The sequence below is a fragment of the Colletes gigas genome, unplaced genomic scaffold, assembly GCF_013123115.1.
Source record: "Colletes gigas isolate AHSC1104 unplaced genomic scaffold, ASM1312311v1 Colletes_gigas_Sc00007, whole genome shotgun sequence".
Lineage (NCBI taxonomy): Eukaryota > Metazoa > Arthropoda > Insecta > Hymenoptera > Colletidae > Colletes > Colletes gigas.
In genome coordinates, this window is record NW_025106636.1 from 3,948,789 (window position 1) to 3,956,600 (window position 7,812).

Below are 7,812 nucleotides of genomic sequence, written 5' to 3' on the forward strand. Positions count from 1 at the left end.
GTTAGAGCAGGTGTAATGAACGAGTGAAGTTAGAGCAACTATATTGAGATTAGAGCAGTCGAAGTTAGAGCAGATATATCGAGTTATGGAACATGCTTTTTTAGTTGAATTCTATTTAGTATTGATTAAATTTGAATTGATGGCTACTCTTGAACTCCTTTTGATCAGACCCAGGTGTTTGAGGGATTGGTCCAGGTGACTCTGCAGGATGAAGTTTTATATTTATTGCTTAAGTGTTAGATGGTATAGATGAAGAATATATTTGCACATAAATTACTAATTAAATTTAAATCGATAAGACAAATTTGCTAAGTGAGTGGCCCCTGGGGAAGGATTTGCTGTCTTCATAATTAATCCAAACAATCTCAGAACTTAATTTTCTGCTTGCTGAAGCTTAATTTTTTCCTTTCTTCTTGAATATAGGATATATTTGTTGTTCAAATTGATATGAAAGATCCTTTGAGTTAGGTTAATGTGCTTGTGCTGTTATTAAATGGAGGATACTCTTTTTTATTAAATAGCAACAGTAAATATTTTTGTCGTTTATAATTTTGAGAGATTAAGTTTGAAAATCAAATTAAATTGAAATCGTCTCGACGTTGGTTTTTTAAGATTGCACGCAAATATTTTCTATTTTCTCCGTTAACGGAAATGCTCGAACTCTGTACCGAATAGAGATTGAAATTCTTGTCAGGTCTCGCAGAATCATACGTCACACGCACGTTGTGCCATAACTTCGACCGTATTAAGGAATGCCAACTTGGACGGCGATAAGATTGATTTTTCAGTGGTTTTGCGGAGTTATTTGAACTTGTAGTTTATTTTACGACAAATTACATACAAAACCACTCAATCTTCATCAACAAGAGATACACTTATTTTTACCGTCACGCCTATTTTTGTCACTGATATTGCATTTGCAATTAAATCTGTAGTCTTAATAATAATTATTAACTTGGTCCTAACATTCCCAGTGTTCCCCTAATTTAAATATATTAGGATATCTGGGAATTACATTTTAGGATTTTTGGAAATTACCTACATAATATACTTGTTATTAAAAATGTCAAAATAATGAAAAAGAAATAGCAATTTTTCAGCAATTTATTCTTTCACGATATTTTAAATATTCTGTAAATTATTCTCCAACATTGGAGCAATTTCTGAAAACCTGTCCGTCACGAACCTGCAACAATTTAAAAAAATAATTGCTTCGAGTGACTCTGGGGAGGGAAGACAATACAAAAACGGGTTGAAATAGACTTTGAAAAACTGAAATTTCATACCACGATTTACCAACTTTTTTGGCAAAATTAAAAAATTTCAAATCATTCTAAAAAATTATTTTCAACTGCAGGGGTCAATTACAATCACTTTTGGTGAATAGACATACCCCCGAATTCCTACGCACTTTCGAAGAAAAAATTCGAGTAGGTGTGAAATTTTTTGGCAAAATTAAAAAATTTCAAATCATTCTAAAAAAATTATTTTCAGTTTTAGGGGTCAATTACAATCATTTTTGGTGAATAGACGTACCCCCGAAATCCTAGGCACTTTCGAGAAAAAAATTCGAGTAGGTGTGAAATTTTTCGGCAAAATTAAAAAATTTCAAATCGTTCTAAAAAAATTATTTCCGGTTGCAGGGGTCAATTATAATTATTTTTGGTGAATACACATACCCCCGAAATCCTAGGGATTTTTTAGAAAAAAATATAATGTCAGCTGTGAACCGAATATTCTTACGCGAGTATAAATAATAATAATAACGAAATAACGATACTGACAAGTAATAATATAAATTATTATAGAAATTTCTATTTTTTCAATGTAATAGTAACTGGGTAGAGTGACTATAGCATCGAGCAATTTCCCCGCCGAAGCTTGCTGTTTCAGCGTAATTGCATTCAACTGGATGGAACAATTGTTAGAATGAACTCCGTATCACTTAGCTAAAGGTCCGCTGGAACGTGGACTTTTTTACATAGGTCGACGTCAACCAATTTGCCAAAGTCTCTTAACAATTTTCGTTCTTCGTTTACTCTTCGAGGAAAGGATGCGGCTGCCAATAGTAATTGCGTTGCAGCGAACGGTGAATCGATAAAAACCGGGTTAAACAATGTGGGTCGGTAATTATCAAAGTGATCCGAGTCAAAAATAAAAAAATACATTTAATTTTCCACTTATTAGTATTAATACTGCTAGAGACTAACTTTTTCAATTATAGATTTTTCTCCGTTTACACAAAAAAATCGAGTGGGATAAAAGTTTCAACGAATATACGTCATTTTCTAACTACTTTCTTGCAACAGAAAAGTTCGTAGTTAACAAATTGTTATACCAAAGCTAATTAAAAATTTCAGCTCGACCTTCGTTGAAATATTTAAATTTAAATGGTCGCTCTTATAAACGATATATCTAAACTTGTTAAAAAAAGAATATTTAAACAGTGAACGAATTCAAAAATACCTTGCAACGAGCAACGATAGACACGTTCCCGATAACCTCAGGTTTCTAATAAATAATCATCGTCACGAGAATGTTTGCGCATCTTGGATGTAGTCGAGTCCGTTCCTAATCGACTCGGTTTCTTTCGACGAGTTTTTCTCGTTCAATTGGAATTTAAACCGCGCAGCGCGCCACTCCGCGCAAAACAACTCAAAATCTGTCGCGTGTATTGATCTTATACAAAACAAGATTACACGGAGCCAGTATCGACAAAGCGTACGAAGCTGGACGCGTAAACACGTCCCTCCTCCCTCGAAGATAATTCGAAGAGACAGATAGAGATTTGAATGGAAAATTGTCGACCAGCGGATTAATCATCAGTTTACTGTTCGCGGCGGCTGTGTGGAAAGTAACACGGACTTTAACACGCAAACACACCACGATAACGTGTATTCTCGAGCCGCTGCAAAATTAAATGGTTCAAGATACTCCGCGATTCAATGTTAGTATTATGCATTCGTATGCATGCGTGCAGAGTGCAGTTGCACTTTTTTCAAAATCCAAATATACAATCTTTCGAGCACGCCAGTCGATGCAGTATTCTGTACTCTACAAAAATATATAGAGGTGTTTGTGCAAACAAACTATTGGTTTGGAAGATATTTCGATTGAAAGTTTGGACTTTCAAAGATGTCGTCTCGAGGGACAGCTAGAAAAATATTTCAGTTTGTAAAATAGAAATACAATCTTTTAAGCACGCCAGTCGATGCAGTTTTCTGTACTCTACAAAAATGTATAGAGGTCTTCGTGCAAAGAAACTATTGGTTTGGAAGATATTTCGATTCAAAGTTTGGACTTTCAAAGATGGCGTCTCGAGGGACAGCTGGAAAAATATTTCAATTTATAATACCATAACATGGTATTAAAAACATATCTTTAAGGACCGTAGTAGTCTTCGTGATCATTCGGTCCATTTGCGTGGGACGTTCAGCGCCCGATGCAAAGTGGTTCCTTTGTTCTTGACATTTATCCTAAATGAGCAACGTGTTACCATTATTCTATCCTATCATCAGTAGTGCAATCATTAATTTATCGTTACTTTGTTTACAAAGGGTTCGAAGCCTTCGTGGCCCACCACAATTACCACCAATTACCAATCACCGTGTTTAAATTCGTGCAACGTCGGCCCTCTCGAAAATGACACTGTGTATAATCTGTGCATGCTTTTGCCTGGACGACGCGTTATTAACATATTCCGGCAGCCGGATAGGGGCCCCTAACGGAAATGGATTGTATGCCAGAGTTTGTGACGCACTCGAGCATCTCCGACATCCAGAATATTGTTTCGATTATGCGTATGACACTAGTTTGCACTAACAATCGATAAGCATAATATTGACGTCGAATAATCTATCGTCGTCGATCGGTGTTTGCAAATGGCAGACGCGTCTTGGATGATTTCGAGGATTAAGCGGTGGTAAGCGACATTTTTGAATCTAGAATATCGCCAGACCGAGCGGAAATATTATTTTTATACGTCAAAGTCGCGTTTATCTTCTATTTTGTCTGGCGACGTACAAATTCGTGACAGGAAAACCAAGCTGTTTATCGTTTTCTTTCGAAACGAGATTTCGAAGAACCTCCGGTCTCCTTATCAATGTCAAGACCCGTCGAACGGAAGCTAAACTCAATATTAGAAAGTCTTCGAAGGTCTCGGGTCGCTTGACGACAGATTTTCTCCGTATTCTACGAACTACTGTCCGCCTAAACAAATTTAGGCTGCTGACATTGGTTGATTAACCTTTCCCACGGATGTGGACGAGTAGAATTGAAAAGAATTGACCAACGGAAACAGTGAAATGTTCAATTTCGTTTTCAATTACTCCAGGAGTCCAGGATTTTTATTAAGTAAATTCGACCGTATGTAAATTGGATTATTGTCATAAATAATTCCGTGTCATCGGCAAAGCTTTGTTTCCGGACACCTCGAAAACCCTCGTTACGGTCCTCGAAATCGTTACTCTGCATCCGAACGGGTTATCAACGGTCTCATCGTCCTCAAACACGACCGCTCCCATTTTCTTTCGCCCTTTAAACTTGACACAAGGATAACTGCATTGAAGCCCGTCTACCGGCAAGTAATCAAAGGTACAAAGGGTCGGGGCGGTTGTTTGTTTGTGATCCCCTTGAAAACACGAACAGAGGATCCGCAACACGATTTTCAACGATACGTTCAGGCTCGCTTTGATCTCGGGGCAAGCTGCCTGCCACGGAAATCCGCAAAGAGGCGAACAGAAACGACATGCCGTCGAAGACTCGTTGCGGGGATCGATCACCTTCCGGGATTGAATAATTCGATTCGACTGAAATACAAACGGATGATTTTCATTCGCATAAAACGATATATTTCATTAGAAAAGAATATTATCGTTAATATACACAGTGAATGTCCGTAAATTTAGCGTCGAAGCCTTATAGTTTGCGTTATATTTCCGCAAATTAAGATAGAGGTTGTGTTAACCTTTAGTCGCCTCGTATGCGCGCGCAGTCCATAAATGCTACAAGGTGGGGGCAAGTCTCGCGAGGACCGACTACCTGTGGCCCAGTACGGTATACGTAGCGGTCGTAGCCACAGTAGGGGAAGCACCGGTCTCACCTCCAGGGGCCTCACACTTTGGAACTTTGGCGATCTTTTACGAGGGAACCGTTTGTCCCCGACATGTGGTTCCTTCGGAACTTTTTATCCCCGCGACGGGTAGAATGCGTAGAGCACGATAATTTATTTTCGTTCGCGAATGTTAAGGTCAATTTTAACGCTCGATTACGATTACGAAGAGCCACGATGAATTCCCTGTAAGCACGGCGGCGCGAACGAACGAACGATTGGCTTCGCTGGACTCTCGACTCCAATATTTTTATTTTTTCACGGAGCAACGGTCACGGTGTTATCAGTTCTAAGCAGGCTACGCGAGTCTGTACCGCATACATCGCGACCAGCTGCTTCCATTGAATTTTCATCGATGTATGATATAAGAAATAAATTCGAGCATTTTGTCGAATCGCTCGACGATAAGGAATTCATATAACTTTACGGCGATTTTTTTATTTCGATCTTCTTTGCATTGGACGTTGCGAAATGTCCAAATCGTAGGCAGAGAGAAATTTCGAGAAATTATTTATAGATCGACGGTGGTGATACTCGTTGCAAGATTCAGTTTGATCGTGAATAGTAGGACAAAGTTGCCAAGTCTGCCATTATCTAAGTTACCGTATCAGCGGTCATCGATAAGTGTCACAGTTCTGCGTCATTTTTCGCGGAACGTATATTCTGTATTTATTTCTCACCATTACGCGTTATCTGTTGCATGTTGCGACTATGTACATTGTAATAATATTACGGGGCTGTTTGATAATATTCGATAGTGGCAGAATAAGTAATAATTAATTGCAAAATTACGTAAAGAGCCAATGGCACTTTTCTTTGTCTAATCTTCTCTCGTTTCAACGACTTTCGTGTCAGTTTTAACTTGACCTTATAGAAAAAGCTGATGGAAAATCGTATTGACGAGCATGTTGCATTATGCTTGTGCATGATAAAATATCAATGTAATGAGAATTATTTTAATTAATATTAAATCATATGGGAAGGCAGATGCTTTTTATCGAATTTTCAATGTTTATTTTTACGTAATCTGTCCCTCCATTTTATCTCCAGTAAATTGTACTCTTATCTCCGATTAACATGTCAACTTGGCAAGTCGAGATAGGGCGGGAACTTTATTATAATGAGTACTAAACAATCGCCGCATTGTTACAGCATTATCGACAAAGGAAATTAACGTTAGGATTATTATTATTTTTCATCTCAATATGTCGTACCTGCAGTATCAATATTTTTTGTTAACTAACAATAAACAATCCTATGAAAATTTTATTCTAGAAATCTGTTATCAGCTAATGTTTACACGATTTATCGAATCTTTAATAGAAAATAGAAAGTGTAAAATCAATAGAAGACCAATTATTACCGGAAGTATTGCTTTCACGCCGAATAGACAGAATGTTCGCTTAATTGCGACACGAAAATTCGGTTAATTCTAAGAGAGATTTTCGCCATAGCGTCGTTGCATCTTCGATAATTAAGCCATGACGCGGTTCGTATTTATTCCTTTGCAACGAGGAGGAAACTTGAAAAGCACGTCGTAAATAAACTCCGTTAATTTTCCTGGTTTTCCTCTCACACTGCGAAATGCAATTTCCCTTTCCCTTTATTCCGATGCAACAGGTTTGTCAAGTTCGTTTTCCCGGAGTTCAACGCCGACGCAACAGAATGGAAGAAAAAATTGTGCTCTACACGTTCTAATGCGTTCTCCGTTCGAAGCGTGAAATTCGAATATTTTTCTCTATTTTTCTTTCGCCGTTGCACGAATACGCTTTAAATTTAATTCGTTTTATTTTTAGTTTCGATGTTAACTCTCGCGGAAGGTTCCATGGCTCCTGGTGTTTTCATGGTCCGCCTCTTTTCGCCCCTTAATTCCCCTTTATTACGCGGAATATCATCCCCAATTCGAGGCTGGCTGTTTAACGAGAGTATAAAGAAATGTACACGTGTACGTTTCGTGGTGAATCGTTGAACTTTACGTAATGTGTCGCGACGTTTCCAGTCAGCAATTTATATTGATCGAATAACATACAGGAACACCGAGAGTTTTCGTCGTCTTGGCTGTCGCGTGGTCGTATTTCAACGCGTCGATAACATGCAAAGCAACTACATAGTTTGCATTTTTAGAGCTCAGACTTGCTATAAAATACAGTCGATTATAGTGCATTATAGCAAAGCTGCTGATCATAGTCAACCGACCTGCTATAAAATATAGTCTAAATTCCACCTGTCCATTATCTTCTTAGCGATAAAGTTTCCGTTCGTTCAGAATATATTCACCGATTGCTTGACTAAATTCGTTATATCGTAATTACACTGTTTGCGGATGATTGTTCAGCGTTTTGAAAGACGATGTTCGAGGATGGAATATTGATTGCTCCTTTGTTCCCACAGCTTGTTGTCGACCGACGCCATTGTTGCTCGACGACAATTCTGCATCATTATCCTGGCGGGATTCTTAAAATTTGAACGATATTGGATCCCAATTGTATTCGAATCACGGTACATCCGACTGACGTCATTGCTCACATAAATCTTCGCGAACGATATCGAACAGGTGAAATATTAAATGTTAAATAATTATAATAGTATCCACCATTCTCACTTGTGACCTTTATGTTGTTAGAAACAATACAAGTAGATCAATAGTGATTATATATACTTGTAATTACAATTATTTATTATATTGCTTTTTTATTTGCACG